The sequence below is a fragment of the Lonchura striata genome, chromosome 1 (assembly GCF_050655825.1).
Source record: "Lonchura striata isolate lonStrDom1 chromosome 1, ASM5065582v1, whole genome shotgun sequence".
NCBI classification, from domain to species: Eukaryota; Metazoa; Chordata; class Aves; order Passeriformes; family Estrildidae; genus Lonchura; species Lonchura striata.
Window position 1 is genome coordinate 78,980,378 of NC_140703.1, and position 20,846 is coordinate 79,001,223.

General features: G+C 40.9%; 1 protein-coding gene across 15 annotated transcripts in view; it reads left to right on the plus strand.

Annotated features, from left to right (window-relative positions):
- Nucleotides 1–20,846, plus strand: part of MBNL2 (muscleblind like splicing regulator 2) — a 106,100-nt gene that overhangs the window by 39,045 nt on the left and 46,209 nt on the right. The window lies entirely within an intron of this gene.

Genomic DNA, 20,846 nt, shown 5'->3' on the forward strand with positions numbered 1-20,846 from the left:
AGCTTGTTTCATATAAATAATTGAAGGATAGAATTGAGAATTTCAGATTTCATTTTGGAAGTTTTACTTATGGTTTTATCTTCTGGGCATGGGAGAATGTCTGGGCTTGTTAATTTAGCTCTGAGGATCAAAATTTCAGCTACCAACAACTTTTTTACTGTGAAAATATCGATCTGAAAGATAAGAAAAGTCAGGGTGGTTTATTTCCATTTTAACTTTTTTTTAATGCAATGCAAGATACTGTGTTAGGCGTCTAGCTTTTGTTTTTTCTCCTTTTTAGTTTTCTTTTGAATATTTAGAAGACAGTATCTCAGGGGAAATGTTTATGAGGTGGTTATATTTTGTATATCTATGCTGTAAGCCAGAAGAGCACCTTTGGAGTCATGGCAGTATGTCATAGAGGGCTATTAATGACCTTAATCCATGGATTACTGCACGATAAACTGTAACAGCTTCTTTGGAGATGTTCTTCTATATTGGTTATCTGCCAGTGGGATTTTTCTTTTTTAAGAAGCAGACTAATGTCTGCAGCAATTGGGCGATACTCTGATTTTACAAAAAAAAAGCAGGTCAGTGGAAGGGAGTTTTTATGTACTATTTTTATGTGTTGTAAAGTCTTGGGTCCATGGCTGGGAGGCTGGAGATAAGCAGCAGGACTTGGTTGGCCCTGGGCTGGCAGGACAGTGGCTCTGCAGTGAAGGAGGTGCTGCTGCTGCATCATCCTGGCCAAAGCAGTGATGCACCTGTCCTTGGTCCCTGAGGACAGCATCACTCTCCCTGGTAGTACTGGGCAGTCACAGTGGAGTTGCCAGCTATTCAAGCTGGAGACTTTTGTTCAGGGGTGGTTATTGTCTGCAAAGAAAAACTGGAGTCACAAACTAAGCTAATAATACCATGAAGAGAAATCCTGAGAGATCACAGTGGATAATTTACTGACAACCAGCATCATTGCTCAGTGGAGAGAAATCCAAAACCCTGTAAAAAAATGTAGTTAAAGCAAGTAGCTGTGTTTTCACCTAGTGTGGGAGGACATCTTTCCTGAAGGGTCAGCCCATTCCAGCCCAGCTCTGGTGGCTGAAGTGGTACTGCTCCGTCCCACTGCCCATCATCACCCTCTTTCATGCAGAAGAGAGCATGACCTGTGCCTTCCATTTTGCATCTTCTAGTTGAGTCTAATGGGTTAAATTGCTGGGAAAGATGGGATTATAGCAGGAATTTAGATTGTGGCCTGAAGCAGCAGAGGTGGAGGCACAGGTTTCTTCCCACCAGCTCTGCTACGGGTTGAGGGAAATTTAACAGTGGGATGACAGTGTGTTCAACTGCAGCTCCTTGGCTCTGAGCATGAGTTGGAGTTGTGCATTTCCATCTGTTACCTGATCCTGATGTGCACAGGAAACTGTTTGGAACCATTGCGGGCGCACAGCTCTGGGCTGTGCTGCCTGGTGCCCTCACAGTCATTATCTCAGTTACTCAGAAGAGTGCTTGTAAATTGACATTCCCACAGCAAGAATGTGTGTGCTTGGTTAGGTCAGTTTGCTTATATTGCTGGCTGAGGGACTTTAGGTTAGTCACATAAAACTATTTAATATGTAGCTTTTGGAAGTACTGGTGCTAATCATAGTTTCAGAATAAGGCTTTGGCACTCAACAAGTGGGATGACTTTTCATGTAAATGAACGAGAGGAATAGTCTAGAATTATAGATAAAATCAGAATTTAATTTAAGAAAAACAAGACCTATTTTCCTTGCTGAACATTGAACCACAGCTTAATGCAGGCAATTATTTAGCATTTATTTACATAGCATCTAAAGCTCTGGAGACTTAGTCTTTTAACTGTCTTGGTTTGGTATACCTGCTGTAAAAATAAATTATGCTGAGTCTCTGGATAAACATCTTTCTACCCAGAAAAGACAATTTTCTTTTTTTTTAGTCTGTGCTGGAGTTATGTTACATTTACGTGATGCCTGGTAGTTACAACTGCTCCCTTAGAAGTCAGTCAAACACAAGATACAGGATTCTGAGGCAGACTTTCTTTACACACTGATTGATCAAAAGAGTCCCTGTTCTGGATAGGAACATATGCTCCCCTGCATGCCATCTTCTTTCCAGATTTCCAGGGCAGACAAGGGAGCATGCTATCAGTATCTGCCAGCTGGATCAGACTGCCAGAGCCCCACTAGGAAGCTGCAGGAGAGAGTCCAGTGGAAGGTCACAAAGATGATGAAGAGACTGAAGTATCCCTCTCATAATGAAAGTCTCAGAGAACTGGGACTGTTCAGCCTGGAGAAGGCTCAGGGGAATCCCATCCATGTATATAAATACCTGCAGGGAGGGTGCAAAGAGGACAGAGCCAGGCTCTGCTCAGGGATGTTTAGTGACAGGGCTGGAGGCAATGAGCACAACATGAAACACAAGAGTTACCTCTCAACATCAAGGAACACTTTTTCACTGTAAGCACTGGCACAGGTTGCCCAGAGAGGTTGGGAATCTCCATTCTTGGAGATCCTCAAAAACTGTGAAAGATACAGTCCTTGGGCAGTTCTCCCTAGGTGACCCTGCTTGAGCAGGGGGTTAGACCAGATGAACATCCAGAAGACCTTTTCAACCTCAACTGTGGGACCAGAAGCACCTTCACACAGACTTTCTCATAGTTTTAGGATTTTCCTCAGCTACCAAAAGCTGGCTTTGGGACCAAAGGATGTAATCCCAGCCAGGGACACTTGCCTCTATGTCATACCATGTCCTCCTTTGTGTTCCCACTGCTGTCTTTGTGATTGTGCAATGTACCAGGTTGGAAACAGAAGTTGTTGCTGTAGTTGCTGCAGAAGAGAAAAAGGCTATGTGGCACCAGCAGAGCACTGGATCCCTTCTGCCAGTGACAGTGCTGTGGGCTTAGGCTGGCCTTCTGGAGTAACATAATTGCATCATTATCCAAATTTTCCTGTATTAAAGAAGTATATTTGTAATTCCGGTGGTACCAAGTAAAAGGTCAACAAAATTTAATGGACCTTGTTTACTTTTAACTGGGAAGGCATTTTTGGCTTCCAATACCTATCCTTGCAATACTTGACTTTAAACCCTGCGAAAGTTGCAACAGCAACCCATTGGACTGATGACAGCTTTGAGGAGCCAAAATGCTCACTGTGGAAGACTGTCTGGGCTCTGAATATCCTTCGTCTATGAGATGCTCCAGGCTAGACAGAAATAGCTAAAGACTAATGAGTCTGGGTCAGATTCAGGCCAGAAACCTGCTGGTTTCAAGCCAGGTTCTGCTGTATGGGCTTCTGAGAGGCAGCTCAGCATTTGTTTCTCCCTCTTTGCTGAAGGACAGAGTCTGCTCTGTCCTGAGCAGGACATTTGTGGGGTTTTAGGAGAATGCATCACCCCTGTGCACCCCATGGATGGTGGATGTAGCAGTTGGACAGATGTGTGCCTGTTAAGTGGCCACAATGGTGCTGCCAGCAATGAGGCTCCAGCCAGCAGAAGCCCCACATGACTGGATCGCCAGTGTGGCCACTCAAACACACCCAAAACTGTACTTGGCAAGTGACCTTGGTGAGCTTAATTGTGAGGATGAAAGTGTCTCCAGGCTAGTCTGGTTCACTGTGCTGGAGGTGAATGAAGGGGACCTTTCCTGGCAGGGCCCTGAGCCCTGATGGTGGGTGGGAAGATAAAGAGTGGTGAGGAAGTGCTGCCAGAGCCTCGTCGGCTGCCGTAACCATCATGAAACTTTTTTGGAGCCCTTACAGGCTCCCCTTTGGATGCCTTTGGAGGGTCTGTGAAGTGAAGTGACCTGTCTAACATAAAAGTTTGAATTTCAGAAACTACTTCATTTATTATTTTATACTTCTCCCTGGGTTAAAGTAGCTTGATTTAAAATTTAATAACGTAGATATATAACACTTAATATATCATATTTCAATCCCTCCAAGTTGGACACTATAAGCAAGTCTGTTTTCAAGGCTTTCTTGCCCTGTTAGTAGTAAAGAACAAAATACTTTCAAAGGAATGCCAATATATAATCTAATGTGTAAGGACAAGGGCATGCAACACTTTGCTGTATTTGAATTGGAATAATTAAAAAACCACATTAAAATGAATGATGATATTTAGGAGTGGGAAAAAGGGAGAGTTTGGCAGATAAGAAAATACAATCATGTGCGTTTTGCTTAGAGTTAACTCTTACGTTTGCAGGCAAATCTGAATTTTCAGTCCTGGTGTCATTTCTTGACTCAGATCTATACCCTTTCTTGCAGGTCAGCTACTAGAAGGATATGTTGTCTAAGTTAATACAGATAACAGGTGGTATCTTGAAGATACTGTTGTTGCAACTTTTGTGGTGGTAACAAGGAAGCAAAAGCTTCTCTAGGGCTCCAGATAGCTTTTCCAGTTTTTCATTAGTGCCTAAACACTTCAAACTCTTCTATTTACTGAGCCAGCAGACTACTGTGAACTGGTCATCTGCATTTTCATTAAAGCCTTTTAAGAATATGTCTATCTGGTCTCATTTGGCATCACAGAATAAAAAAGTAACTGAACGCTGTGCACAGACGTGTGCTAACTTTGCTTAAGTTAAAAGGTTACTGGAAAAAAGAAAAGAAATTTTAGGGACATCCACTATGTTGAAAGATCTGGAACTGAAAATAATCTTCTTAATATGGCCTCAGCTTTATTCAGGAAAAAAGGCAGGGGAAAGGCTTTATAAAGTGAGCAGGGTGTTTTTACGAGAATGAGCTCAGAGTTGGGAGGCAATAAGTAGTCATTTGTCTTCCTGTAATTCTTTTGTGGGTCTCTAAATGTTTTACAAATGTCAGGCACCCAGGATCATTTCACAATTTGAAATAAGTAGTACCTGCTCACATTTGGCAGGTGAACCATTCTGAACAGACTATAGACAATCATGGAAAGAGGATTTTAGCTAGGTTTGTCTATAGCAGAAAGCATTTAAATGAGTGTTTATAGTGTCCTAGCTGGCTGAAATTTTGTCCATCACTTGGTTATATGGTGTGACAGAGTTCAAAGACAAGGTGAGTTCAAGGACTTTGCCCACAGCGGGTGGGAAAGAATGACTGAAATGGGCAAAGTAATTTCTCTTGGGCAACAGACTGGCTTATACCTCCTGGGCCTGTGAATTTTGCCTACTTTGCTTCACAGTGACCCAGTTTCAGCAGGATGTTAGGGAATAAGCTGCTCTTTTGAGTAGTTGTGGGCTCTGGGGATGTGGAACTTGCAGGGTGTAACTTTTCAGATGGAGGATACAGAATCCAGGTCTCATTCTTCCTGCAGAACAACTTTGGTACATACTTCCTTTTTCACCCACCTCTGTTTTTTCTTGTAAAATGTTCAATAATCTCTGCATAGTCTGAGAACACTACCTGGCAGAAGTTTTCATGTGTTTGAGTTACTGCAAAGTGTGGGCTTGAAGAGAAAGTGCCAATCAAGGCCAGTTTTAGATAAGTATTAACTCTGTAGAATTAATTCTGATTGAATTAACTCTGTAAGCTCCCTCTGTGTTCAGAATATCAATGGCCACCCTGGGGCCGATCAAAGCCCCATTTAGCCCAGTGACCAAGTATTGGGTAGTGGATGTCTTTGGAAGTGATGTGTAAACATACAGTGGCTTCCTGGAGTGCTGTGCTGGCTCCCAGGGATGTGCTTCCCAGGGACACCGAGAGCCAGACATGGTGTGCTTGTACCTAATAACTCTCAGTCACCATCTTTCCGCTGATTTGTCCTGCTCTTTAACCATGCTCACATTCAGCATGTACAGCAACCACCTCCACAACTTCATTACGTAGAGCATGGAAACCAACTTTTGTTGTTCTTTTCAAATCTTCCCATCTCCTGGGTGTTGTGCTGGAAAACAGAAGAGATTCTCCTCTGAATTGTCCTAAGGATGAAACTGGGTGAGTTTTTTCCACTGACTTCATTCTGGAAGGGGCATGTTTCTCCCTGGTGAGTTCAAAGGAAGCCATATGAGAGAAGGTTTTTAATCTGCTTTGAGAAAATGCTGTTCTCAGGATGGGTACAATTCTCAAAGGCCCTGCTTTCTTCAGGTTATGGCAATTTTTGCACTCTGAATAAAGTGCTGCATGGAATTATGCCATTCTATTTCCTGAGACTATATTTAATCTTATACCCAATCCATGCAACTGTGAGCAGCTGCTAAAAAGAGGTGGTTACATCCGGGCCTATCACAGCTAGCTCCCCATTTTTATCTCTGTTCAGGTGGTCATGCAGCCATGCAACTTGATTCGATTCAAAGGAAAGGGAAGAACTGCGTTAAATAAAAGTGGAAACTACAAATTTGGGCAGCACCATCTTGCATAAATTGAGGTAAAAGAGGTTTAAAAATGGATAAGCTTTTTTTGAAGACCTTTCCTTTATCTCTGAGCTTAGAGACTTGTAGTATTCCTTGTTTATTTTATCACCTGTCGTTGTTTGTCTTTTGATAAAAACTCTTGTGTTCCCCTGTAGTCCTCAGCAGGCACAAGTTCCTTTAATACTTCCTTTTTCCTTTTTGTCTCCCTCATATCTATTAATGCAGCTGTCTCCATGACACCTCTTCTGACTTCTAAGGGTTAAAAGGAAGGTAAAACTATAAACCAAGTAGCTCAACTGCTGGGCTGATGCCCTCAAAAATTCATGAGTTTGACTTAAATCAGTAAAGGGAGAAACTGCAATAAACCCTTAGCTGTTGTATTACATGGTGTTTAGCTTTTAAATTTTTTTTTAGATCTTACTTTTAAAAAAGGCTGTTGATCACTGCAGAGGGCACCATGTTCCTTGCTAGGGTTTGTCTCTCTGCTGAGAGGAACATTTCTGATTTATCTCAGAAGAAAGTGTGGAGGCACAACTCATCCCAACCACCTGTGGTGCTTAACCTGCAGGAGCCCCGGTGAACTGCCAGGGCTAAGCCAAGGGCTGGCCTCTGTGGTAGAGGGCCACTAGCCATCAAGTCAGCCCAGAGGAGCTAGTCTTAACCTGCTGCCCATATCTCTGCCTTCAGACCGAGGCTGTGAAGAGCAGAGAAGTTGAACTAGTTCATTACATAGTTAATTACATAGCCTGCTACAAAAGTTGTGTGTCTCCTTCAAGGCCCTGTTTTGTTTCCTCATTTGTCTTTCTCAGCAGCAGCACCAAGAACACAAAGCTGTCCTGGTTGTCACTGCTATCACCTGCCACCACCTGACCTGCCAGATTTTAAAACTGTGCACCTTGCTATAACTTAAGTTCCATTTTCAAAGGACAATGCCGTTGGGTACGGAGTTACCCAGGCCTTCTTTCCTTCTGCAGTCACGGGCAGCCCCTCTTCCCAGTGATGAGGTTCAGTGGCAAAGCCTCCCTGTGGACAGAGCAGGTTCTTGTCACCAGCAGATGTGTCACAACAGCCTGTTGTCCTCTAGCCTGTTAGGGCCACTGATGAGAGCAAGGGGGTGTTACCAGTGCAGTTTCCAGATGTGAACAAGGGGGTGTTACCAGTGCAGTTTCCAGATGTGAACAAGGGGGGTTACCAGTGCAGTTTCCAGATGTGAACAAGGGGGTGTTACCAGTGCAGTTTCCATGGCTTGTTTTAGTGTGTTAGAGCTGCCTGAGCAGCTCACCTGGCCTGGAGATGAGGATAAGCACAAGAAGCACAAATGGTTGAAAGCAAAAGCAGTTAAAGAACAGTCACTGAGGGAGGTAGTACAAATCTGTCATCTTCAGCTTACTGAACTGTGTTGTCCTGAAGGACCAAAGGAGTATGTAGTAGTTCCTGGGCAGTGGTCTTGCTGGGTTGAGCTAACTCTTACAGTTTCCTGCTTCCAGAAGAGACTTGCAAAGAGCATTTCCAGATACTGTGCCATACCCCTTCACATCAGATGCAGCTGACTCAGTTATCAGTCTAAATCTTATTAGGTGAAGAAGAGCAGCAAGGCAGATTAGTTATGGCCACAGGAAACCTTGTATGAAAGGGCATGGTGTTTGCCAGATGTTCTTCAGATTTTCAGGCACTCTGGGGTGCTTCATATACCCATCAATTCACTTTGTTGCTTCACAGATCTGTGCTGCTGCACAGATCCATGCTCCCCTAAGCCTTATAATAACCAGTTTGTGGGTGTAGTGAAGGCAAAATTCAATCAGAGTCTCTGACTCATCCCATCACTAGGATTTTGAACACAAGAGCAATTGCTCACTGCCCACTCCTCCCCCACACTCCCTATTAACTCAGGTCACTCACTGTTCCCACAGGCTTGCTCTCTCCAGGTCTTCCCACCTACTCCTTTATTTTTCTGGCAGGTGGTTCCTCTTTCATTCCAGGTGTTTTTTTTTTACCTTGGCCTTGTATACGTAGCTTTTGCTCAGCTCGGGTGTCAGCTGTTCTTCCCAAGCTGTTATACTTTGCATCATAAAATACAAAAGACAAGGTTGTGCTTGTCTGATGGAAAAGCCTACCAGAAACAAGACCTGTATTCCTATTGGTCCAGTTCATCCCCAGCATTGGAAAGATATTTTAAATCTAAAAATCAACACAACAAGAATTGGGGAGTTTATTTGCAAGTCTGCTTGACAACTGTGCCCTCTCCCAACTCGTTACCTCCTCATATGAGGATTGGCACCTTTTTTTTGAGGAGATGAACTTCATTGGAAACCTGTTGTAATAAAAGGAAAACTGTTGTGGTTTTGGAGATCTTGGAACATAACTGAAAGCCTGCTGTGAAGTATAAATTCCACAACTGAAATGCAAAAGGCAATTAGAATGTTCCCTTTTCTGTGATCCTGATGTTTGTCTTGTGGCCGTGGGCATGGTGTGCCACCCAGTATTAGACTCCTGCAAGGTCTTGACCGCAATAAAAAAGAAATTAATAATGGTGAAAATAAACTGTCATCTCATCTGCTTTGTTAATGAGTTGTGTTACAGGGTGATGTGAGCAATGCCTCAAGAGTAAGAAAGCCCTAATTCTTGAAAAGATCAAATCATCAAGCAGTAAAGACAAATAACTAGAGAATCAGTGGAGTACTGCATTTGAAAAACATGAGGGGTGTAGCAGCTGTGGTGCAAACCCTGGTGTATACTTGCTGGCTCAGGGGCCCAAGAGAGGTGTCCTGCTCCCTGTGGGCTGCTGTCACCCTTCAAGCTCACACACTGCTCCACAGCACGGCACTGATGCCATGCTCCTGACTGACAGGTGACCTGCTGCAGTCACTGCACTGTGGATTTTCCCATTCTCGTGAGGTAGTATAAGTTCTCAGCCCTTGCTTCCTCGCAGGACTTCTTGGCTTGAGTGAGAGGAAATCTATAGTGGTGCAGTGTCATGGCAGCTGCAGGGATGGCCTGGCCTAGCAGCCTGCCAGGTGTGCTGCTCCACCTCACCTCCATGTCCAATAGGCCAGGCAACTTTTAGACTTTGTAAAAACCCAGTTTATTTACTCTAGTTTGAAATTCAGTTTGGGCCCTGAACATTCCACAGTGAAGCTGTGCCTCTGACTGAATGGGTTTGTTTACCATCTTGGATGTTGTCAGGAGAGGAGCTTACCCAGTTCAGGTTGGTGGCACCTGTACAGATACACAGTGGCCATAAGAACTGCCTGGCTGTGATTCAAAGCCTGCTGAGACCTTCTCTGTTGGTTCACAGTGAGCCATGAAATAAAATCCAGTACATCAGACATCAGTCTAAGCCCCACTGGCTGTTATCAAACAGGCCCCTAGCCTTCAGCTGAGTAAAACACATAACAAAAGCCAACTTTTTAAGCTAGATGTAATATGTGAAGGTCAGGAGATGTATTGTGATTGTTTATTTCAATAAACAATAAACCTTGGGGTTTATTTCAAGAATCATTTGCTAGATTAGGCCATCACTTTAAAATTAATATATATTTAGTTGTTGGGGATAAGATGTGAGTCTTTGGTCTTGATTGAGTTGCCCTTTCAGAGGCATCTGATTCTATATGAGATGCCCTGGATATTCTTCATGGCTTTTCAGTGGTTTGTCAGAGAAAAGTGTTGCTTTTGTTGGCACCATTCAACAGTCCAGGATATGCCAGGGTGCTCCAAGTGGTCCTGCTGACTTCTCTGTGGTAACAGAGTGAAGCCCTTCTTAAGAGGCAGTGTTACCTCTTTTACTAACTGGAAAATCTGGTGTGAACTGCTTTGAGTAAAAAGGTGGACAGTGCTTTTGCCATAGTGATGACCTGGCTAAGAAAAAAACTGGGATATAGACCAGACTCAAAAAAAACTGTCTTCTGTAGCAGAAGAATACCCTTGTGGAGACCAGAAAGGGGATGAACTAATGGGTAATTTAGAGTTCACCCTTAGTAACATGAACAGCTAATGTAAATTCATTAGTTTGAAAGAGTTGTGACCCATGTGACTGGGCTCATTTTTTGCTACCTATGAGGAAGGTAAATCTATGAGAAAGAAAATCTCTCTAGGCACAGGAATGTTATGGCAGTGGCTCAGCCTGTTAAAAATGAAAAAGATGGACAATCTTCTGCAAATTTAAATTAAATACCAACCATTATGACTGCCATATGAAAAATTTAAAGCTAGAAACTAAGCAGAACATACATTTCAAAAACATGAAATTTACAACAAGGAAGTCTTGTTCCTCTAAAGTATAATACTCTCTTACTTCATTTGCAGATGTGAACATATGAACATCTGTCAAATGCTATCAAATATGCATGTAGTTTGTTGATTTCAGATACAAAAGAGAAGAATATTTCCTTTTTCAACAGTATCTTAATGGTAATTTTCCTAAACTAGTGGATAATAATGGGTGTCATGAAAATGCAGGCTATTCTCCACATGTATTTTGCCTCACATTGTGCTTCAAAGCACTGGTCATACCATATGTGTCAGCATCACTAAAAATGCAGGCATGGGATTTGCATGTGCAGAGTTGGAGGTATGTGGATATTGCTGTGGAGATACTGTGAGCATCTTATCATGTGAGTAAATTAGTGTTAGTATGAAGGAATATGAGGGTGATTGTGTGTTTCATGCTGAATATGTTGATGCTGTTGAAATTCCAACCTGCCACAGTTCTTGGTTTAAATCAATATAAATATTAATTTGCTGCAAAACTCTCATTCCTTCAGTGAGAGCTGTGTTAACTGATTAGTATGCATGAACCAGTTTGTGTTTGAAGTGCAGCAAATTTCTATGAGTCTCCTTCTTTAATTGAACCTTCTGGCTATAATTGGTTTTAGCCTGGATTCTAGAGGAAATGAGGCTTACAGAGTCAGTCTGCTTCTCTTTCTCTCCTCTTCTGCTAACTTGTAAACCCACTGGCCAGTTTCAGCCAAATTTGACAGATCATAGTCTCAACAATAGTAAGGTTCCTGCAAGTTTTTTAGAAACAGGTAGCCTAATACTAGAGTGGAGTAAGAGAGAGAGAGACCCATAAGCCCTCCCACATGGAAGAGGTTCTTAGAGCACTCAGGCAAGAAGAGCTCCTTGAAATTCAGTTAACCACAAAGAAGCCAGGGTTTGGAATTTGCAATCAAATGTGTAAAGCCCCACCTTCATTCGAGCTGATGTTTGCAGCACAGCCCATTTAATGATAGTAATGGTGTTGGGCAGACATGCAGCAAAGGACTGCCTACAGCCATTCCCCCTTACCTTTAGCCTTGGCTTACTTCTTGAGCCTAGTCTTCATGATATTTTCCATATTCAGTCTTTTCAAATAGCAAATTTATCTTGCTGAGTTGTTGGTACTTCCTATGACTCCTATTTCTTCAGGGAGAAGGAAATTTCCACTAGGAATGCAGATTTAGGTCTTAAGGGTGTGCAAGGCAGTGAAAGGCTGCTGTATGATAGGTGGTGAAGGTGACACTCCTTACTAAAGCTGGCTGTTGTATAGACAGCACAACAGAAATTCTGCAGGCAGTAAGGGAAAGCAGGAGAGGATGTAACACTCTAGAGTCTGTGGGGAGTGCTCATCTGGAAAAAGGAGGTTTGTAGTTACCATCCCTGCTGCTAGGTTTCTTCAGGCATTTTTTCTTTAGACAGCCACTTGAATTAAAAAAAAAAAAAAAAGGAATGTCTGGGAAATAAAGGTGACTGTGTTTTATGTAAGAACCATATGCTGTTTTGTCCTAAGCTCATAGTGTCTCATTTTGGTTTTGGGGCATCAGCCTTCTAGGGTTGTTCCTGTATCCTGCAGGAGTAAGCTGGTCGTCTGCATCACTCAGGGCTGGCCTAAGAGATGGTTACTCTTACTTTCTTCACCCAGCTTTGACATTGTTGCAGTATGGTTAAGTCCTTCACTGTTGGACCTGTAGACGGTGTTTTAAATGAGTTCTATTCCATTTATCCAGCTTTCTCTAAAGTACCAACAGTACTATAAGCAGATTTTCCCTTATCAGATACTTCAGTATGCCAGCTGTTACAATATATGTAATGTGTTTAACGAGCAAGGGAGTTTATTATTAGGTAATTAAATAAGGCTGTTTTTCTAATTAGTTATTTGTTTTTCAGTCCTGGATGTTGCAAAAAGATCCACTGTGATTTGTGTCATCTGTATCTCAGTGTGCTTTGATTTGCTATAAAGCAGCTGTGCATCTCAGCAATGCACGTGAGAATCGGGGTGTGAAAGTAGCCAGCAAGTTTTTAATGTGACATGAGAAATGTTATCACTGGCTAATTAAGTAGCAACTGAAGGTTAATTAATTCATAATATATTTGTATACATAGCCAAATTCTATCTAGTGAGTCAACTTATTAATACAGATGTGGAAATACCAAATGAAAAAGTAGTGTAATAAGTTAATAAATGTGTAGCATCTTTAGATGCCATAAAGAAATGATTGCAAATTGATTTTTGGTTCAGTTCAATGGAAGTTAATTAACTGCTTATACCTAACAGGTTCTGTTGTTTCCAGCGTCCTTGTGATCTCAAGCGGATTTATGGCTTGAAATGGGGTGCGATTCGAGCAGCCCAAAGGAAGAGAGGTTGACACTGGTGAGGGAGCAGGGCCTAGCAGTAGACTCTGATGCTCTCCATCTCTGTGCATACCAGCAGAAGGCCACAGAGAGGACAGCACAGTTTGGAAAACCGTGTTGGTTTTTCAGTGAAATTCCACAGAATACTGCAGACACAGAGAAAGCGGAAAGCTGCAGACAGATGTGCTGCTGTTGCATGTGTTCTCTCTAATTCATTGTTTTCTGACATGATAAAAAACCCAGCAGGTACAGAGAACGGAATACCGGGGTTGTTATGAGGATGTTTAGATGGTAATGCATGTTCTCAGGTTTGGCTGTTTCATTCAGACTGGCTTGGAGAGCAGCGTTATCATATGGAAAAAAAATACTGTGCAACTGTAGACAAAGAAAATGAAAAAAAAAAGCCCTCAAGTGATCTGAACGGAAGGCTGAAACTTTCTGATATGGTATCTGCAGGATTGTTATTAAAATTTAGTTAATTTTTTTTTTTTAGTTTGCATTTTTTATATAAACACTGTGTCTAATTAAAACCCTATTTTAAATAGATAACCATAATTTATCAGTATAAATACAGCAACTTTAGCATGTTTTCCCTTCCCCAAAGAATGTGGAGAGGATGTGCTTAAATTTTACATAATTACAGTTTCCTAAAGGTGATACTTTTTTCTGTTCTCTGTTTAAGGCTCCATTTGTCTGATGATGCAGCATAAACCTCTTAAAAATCTGTGTATCATTTACTGTATTTATAAATCTTAGTTATAATTGGCAATGACTGGCTTTCTCTCATATTAATCTTAAAATTTGTGAGTAGTAAATCAGAAGATACCCATCTTATATTTCAACACACCTCCTTAGCAAAACACCTGAATCTGCCTATTTTGAGCTGAAATAGTCAGTCTTGAGTATACAAGTCATAATAAGCACTTGCGTCATAGATAACCTTGGATATTGGAAGATGTACTTTTAAGCGATGGTTTTTGACATGATATTCTCTTTTATTTGAAGTAAATTGTTTAGCAGCTCTGCCCCTTTGTTTTCCCCTTTGTGAAAGGGATGCAGCTGGGGTTTTTTGGATTTTTTTTTTTACTTACCCCCTATTTTTCTTTCAGAAGTAGGAGAAATTACTAAGCTATTCAAGGTTAGTAAGGAGAGACAATACTTTCTATTACACCTGCTAACATAGCTGGGGAGAAAACAGACCAACTTTTGTATTTACAAGGCTTTCTTTGGGTAATATTTATAGATCATCTTGGAAACACAGAGCATGCATGTCAGTACTCACTTGTTAAAAAAATGAGAGAATTTTTAAATATCTGGAAAAAGCTGCATCTCTGACACAACTTATTGTGTACCTAGGAGTCCATGCAATCATAGCCCACATACATACATATAGATATACATATGAAATATTTAGTACATGCCTCTCCTCAGCCTGTGTTTAACTCAGTTAAAAAACCCCACCACACTCTGTTTCTCTGTTTGTAAGACAAGCTTTCCTTTTCTTGAGTCATCTCGGTGGCCCTCGCCCATGCCTGCTTCAGATCTAACCCAGCTGATTTGGACACTGGTGACCAGAGGCATGTGTGGCACTCCAAGCAGAGTCGCCACAGGAGAGGAAGAAGCCTTGCTGCCCTTTCCCCAGCAGTCATCATTTGATACATCCCTGGGGCTGTGATTGCCTTTTCCACTGTGTTTTTTCCATGGTGTGTCACACCTGTGTCTCCACCATCAGGCAGTAGCCGATCAAAGCATCCATCATGTTCTTGTCTGCTATGGCCAGCTCCCTCTCCAGGTTATAGCTGCACACCTTCCAGTCTGTGTCTGCACTTATGGGTGGGGCTCATGTCACATCCTGAAATGCTCTGTTCTTTCATGCTGATTCTTGCTCTCTGAATTTCAAGTTTATCATCTTCTGTCATACCCTGATGCTTCTGTCTTCCTGTTCCCAAATAAGCAAGAGTCATCACCACATTTCATTAGCTTAACTGGAGCTTCTGAAAAACACAGATCTAAAAACCACCTGGTGTCCTGGAGATACGAAGTTTAAGAGTATAATCAAAGTAGTTGGTTGATGCATTTGTGACTTCATAGCCCTTTCAGCCTGTGTCCCCATGGATGACTTCTGCAACTGGTCCCATATTCAACTAAGCCAACTGTAAACCTCCAGTTGATTTCATGGGGCACTTCACTGTCCCCACACTTTGTGTACTTTTTAAAGTGCAGCCTGGTTTGCCTGTTTCATGCCTCAATGGTTCTTGTCTCACCCAGGGAATTAAGTGGAGCAGGCTTTCCCTCTGACTGAGGTATTTTTGAAGCTGTATTTATAAATCCATTAATTTTAATTGTTTGGGAGCTCTCATCTGGGATTTCATGATGTGAATCCCTACCAGTAGGCTTCCATGAGGGCCCTTTCACAAGAGAAAAGCCATTGACACTGACAGTCAAGGGTTCTTCAAAATTAGCTGGCCAGTGATGTGCATCAGTATGTACTTACACTCTTTTTTTGAATAGCAAGTAAGTTGCTGGGTTTTTTTCTTGCTCCTGAGGGCTTCTTTAAAAATCAAAAAGAAGAAAGAAGGAAGTCAGTAAGATTTATCTTCCTCACAATTCTCTTTTTATTTTGAAAGGAGTGTTTCATGCTTTTGAAAAGAGTGTGTGTGTTGGACTCCTTGTTTTCTTTAGCTTTTTTACCCTCTTCTGTCAAAATTCCATCTCTGTTTTCCATCAAGGATATGTGAAAAATATTTTCAATATATATCATTAAATAGTTTCCTTGTTCTTATACTACTCCCTAGGCATCTGCTGCTGACTGCTTTTGGAAACAGGATACTGAGCTAGTTGGACCTTGGTCTAACACAGTACAGCTGTTTTATTTTCTTAAATATTGAAGCATTTGTAAAAAAAAAATTCTATTTATTTATTTGTATGCAGCTGCTGTGGCTCTTGAGAAGCAGAGTCTGCGGTTTGCTCTTAAGAATATGAAGACAAATTCAGAGGTGCACAACAGCTCATCTAAGTAATTACAAAAGTGTTCCTAATTGTAACCTTCTGTCAAGTGCAGAGGCAACGAGCATGTGTTGTAACAAAGTGAATGACTCACAAAAAATCTAGATGTTTGAGAAGAGCTGGAGACCACAACAGCAGATAAACAGGGCATCTACCCCAGCCTGCACTCCTCAGGGAAATACAGGATGCCAGAGGGGAACAAAATCTGTCCCAGTCTTTGTAGCTGTTGTTGCCACTGCTCAGAAAGGGGAATAGGAGAAAACTGGGTGAGAGGAGGTGTCCAAATTTCATATTACCATATCAAAAGTGTCGGTGGTAAATATTAAATAGTCAGCTTAGCAAAACTGACCCACAGCTAGAACTGTTTGCACTTCTTTTTGAAACTTCTGTTTTAACATTAATTTTGATCCTTAAATGTAATAAGAAGTTAGTGGTTATGTTGTTGTTTGGTTGGGTTTTTTTAAGAAGCAGATAGATATGTGAACTCAGTTGCCTTATGATATTTATTTTTTTGTTATTCCAAATTTATGTACCACTGAACTCATCAACACATTTGTGGTATGATGCAGTGAACCCAAATATGACTCCTGTTAATGACACTGGGCTAAGGAAAATGATCATACAATGACATCTTGAGAGACAAATCTAAAAGGATTCCTGGGCATTAATTTTACCTGCTTATTTGACCATATGTAAATATAAGAGTTTTATTAGGATTAAGATTTGCGTTCCCAGAATTTTCAAACAATTTCTACATTTGGACACCAAAGTAAGACTTCTACTTTACTTCCAGTGTACTTTTACCCATTTTATCATCATTAACTGATTTTGTAATGAAGTACATTATTATCTGATTTAATTATTTTCAAGAAGGTAAGTGTATTTTACTAACTGAAGTTTCATTGCATGATGTATTCACCTTCTACCTTTATGTTCTTTTTTATATTTCTAAAAGGAGCTAGAACTTTTGCAAAACTTCATCCTTTCTTTATGTTATAAATTGTCAGAGCATTTACAGATACTGGGCTTTGTTGACTTGTTGCTCAGGAGTTAGTTGAAGTTGGCTGAATAGCTGTCCTAAATACTTCTTGGCTGTAGTACTTGGAATAGCAATTTTCACTTCTCCGGTGATGGTGCAGTAGCCAACAGGCAATATATTTTTATCTGACTCCACTGTCCTTGAAGCACTTTAATTTTAAGGAACTCCGACGTGTATTTTTATTTTAGGTTTAAACAAAAAGAAAACCTAAACTTCTGGATTATGAATTTATTTTTTCCTTACTATACAGCAGCTAAAGAGATGTAGGAATATCAGTGTTAGTCCCTGATCTGTTAATGAACATGATCAAAAGAAAAGACTGGATGCAGTTTGTTTTATATATAAATTACCTTTCCAGATGGAAGACGATGTTTATCTGAAGTCCATTAAATAGGCCCTTACGTAGCTAATTATTTGAATACACAAGTCCAGGCTGGCTCACCTCATGTTTTGTGGGAACTGCCAGTGCTCAGGTAAGGGGGCTGGGTTGGGTTGGATAGGGTTTCTGGCTTTTCAGCAGAACACTGGTTTGTAGTTAGCACCAGCAATCCCACATCTCTCAGCATGGCTACTTAGGGCCATCCTGGATAATCCTGCTGTCTTGTGGGAAGAGGCAGTGGGAGCTGTGGACGTTGAATATTTGTGTGCTGGGACTTCACCAGCTTACTGCCTGGATCCATGAGTCATGATGCCTGCTTGGGCCATGCACGGGCACAGAGAAATGTTGCAAAGTCAGTCTCTCGCTTCCAGACTGGCAAATCTCAATTGCCTGTACTCTTCTACAGCCTTAGAGGCTTTGTGTGGGTTTTAAGGTTGTTGGAGAGCAGTGGCAACCATCATGTGTCCATCATAGCAGGGTTGTCATCATCGTATTAGCGGCAGTCAGAGATCTGAAAAATGCGTCATCATAAATCTAGGGTCTAGTGTGTATGGGTGACTTTGTTTTTAAAAACACACATAAAAGGTAGATTTAAAGTGTTAGAATCACAGTTTTGAGATCTTTATGGGTCATCATCTCTTGTGTCTGCAAGAAGTAGATGATAAATTGGCAGACAGCTGTTTGATGATATATAAATTGTCGTCTAGTACTCAAATAGCTTAACAATTTCTGACTGTGATCAGATGTGTCTGAAATTGTTCAGCTTTACTCCAAGAGGGCTGCAGTTCCTCATAAATTCTAGTACTCCATGAGTAGTTAACCAAGTCTGTGTAAGGCTTTGCATTTCCAAAGAGCCATGTTTAATGGCCTAGCAATTGGCCTTTATGTTGGTTTTTTTAAATTAAATGCTGAGAAAAGTTCTTTGTATCAAACTTGCTGGTGCTTTTGCATTGTTTCCCTGCAGTCTCCAAACTGGTAATTCCACTTGTTAAACTGGGTTGACTTTTGCAATCTTCTTTGTTGTGGGATTCTCCCTTGCTTTCCCCAGTACATTCCAGAAATTGTTTGCTTGCAGGCAACTCTATTTATAAGCTTGTTTCTTTTCTTTTTGATGTTTGAAAAGGTTTTTCATAGCTCTTACCTTTTTTTTTTTGGTTTCTATGATATGTTAATCACATGCTCTTTAACTAGTTAAAACTGAACATTTCATTTGTTAAATATAGCCAGCCAAGGGTGTCCTTCAGGCATGCATCTCCATTCTTTACTGCATCTCTTTCATTGTTCTCAGGAATAGCATGGGAAAATGAATAAAGCATGGTCTACAGTATGGTGGGTGGCTGTAGATTTGATGAACCTTCTACTGAGGCCTTCACACCTTTAAAATTCACTATGTTTCTTCTTATAGCGCAGTTGACATTTAAAGCTGATTTGGTATTTTCTATTCAGTAAAACTAAGACTGAAACAACCATTGATGAGAAGAATTCAGATGCATACTTGCTGATGAAACACTGGGTTTTCAGTGTGGGATGGTAAAGTAAAATAAATTAAAATCCTGTTGATAAGTACTGAAGGAGACAATTTCCTTTTAAAAAATGTTAGCAGCACTTCTGTAATCTTCATGTTAGTTTTAAATTAATTAAAAGACTCTTCCCCCATTGGCGGTTTATTCCTTTGTTGTGAAGTTGTCAAGGAAGACTGAGATTATTTACTATGTTCCACCTTCCTTTTGTAGAAAGGCAAGATACTTGTAATCAGTCTTTCTTTAAAGATATCTAAACATCTAAAACCAAATGAAACTCTACAATTGTAAAGCTAATAAAGATGTGCTTGGGGTTCCTTCATGTTTAACTCATTTCCAAAGCAATCTCTGTGTCAGAAGACATATTTTTAGAGAAGCAGAGGTACTCTTATAAAGCTGTTTGTATGTGATTGGTCTCCTATATATATAATCCATGGATTTTGTAACGTTTGGCTTGCCTACCAATGAAGGGAAATGACTGCAGTCTTTCCAACCTTCTCCATCTTTTACCTGTGTGCTTGCAATCTATTCAACAGTGCCTCAGGTCAGAGCTTTGTCCCCATAGGAAGATGCTCCATCTGTTTCACAGGTCTTCTAAAGGATCCCTAATGAGTTCCCATACTGTGTTTTTTGATGCCCTGCTACTTTCCCTACAGAGCAGCCTATGTGCCCCCAAGACTGGCCTGAAGATGTGAATACACATTTGATAACTTCCTTTGCCTTTTATTGTTTTATTTATTTGCTTAGTATAGCATAAGAATTTAATAGTTTTAAGACTAATATTTCATAAGCTGCCCTGTGAATGAGTGGTGAGAGATAAATGATAGCTTATATCAGGAACTGTATCTTTCGGGCATGATTTTAGATTGCACTTGACAAAGAAGACCTAATTGTAGTCTTTGTCTTGCTAACATGCCAGAATAGCTTTTATTGCTACCTACGCCAACTTTCATGCAGTCACTGTTGATAGAGTCCCTGTCTCTGCTCATCAGGAATTAGGCTACTACAGCCTGGTTTAAATGGTTATAATGTTTTTGGGTTTTTTTTTAATAGGTTACTATTAAATAGAAGAGGCCTCTAAACTCCCTCCCACCCTTTCTCCATCCAGACACTGAATCCCCAGTGATTAAACAAGGGAGTTGTCTAAACCCTGTCTAGTTGCTGGTTTGTGATCTCATATTTTGACTATTTCTTCTGATGAATGGTACACATCCATCACAATTTTTCTTTGCTGAAAAGCAGCAGGATGGGAAAAAAACCCACTGAATTGGCCATTTAAATACTTCTTTTCCAGACTGTCTGCAATTACAAAGGCTTTTTGAAAAATCTGAATCAAGATGGTTTCAATTATGAGTAACATTTTTAACCATACTACATTCTAACCTGTATGTCCTTTAGGTTGAATCTGACATGCCACAATTATTGTAATCACTTTATGATGTGCACATCAGACAAATAGAAAATAGAAACAAATACTGAAGGGTTTCTGGCTGTGAAAGAGCCACTCTTGTGGAAAGCGTGAGATCATTATACATTTTTTCTTCCATAAAACTTTGGTTTGTAGAGTTTAATGTATTCTTCAACCTTGTGACATTTATAAAGCATATTTAAACCGAAGTCCTCTAAAGTAGCTGTGATGAATGAGTCTCCTGGGAGCAATGAAAATATGGCTCAGCCACTCTGCCAGGCCAGGTGATGAGCTGAGTACCTTCTCAAAGTCTGAGTGCAGACTTTGAGGTCTTGGTGGTTATGGTTGTTTCCTTCCTGCTCCAGAGAGAAAAGTTCTCAGCACTTCTGGTCTCTTTCCTGCTTGGGAGCAGAGAGGGAGAGGGTGGTATAATCTTCAGAGTTTCTCACTTGGTTGTTGTTGTCACTTTGGCATAAATAGCAATGATAGAAGCCTTGGCTGTGCTGTTGGCTCCTGACCGCATCCTGCCTCTTCCCTCCTAACGCCCAAACAAAAGGAAACATTTG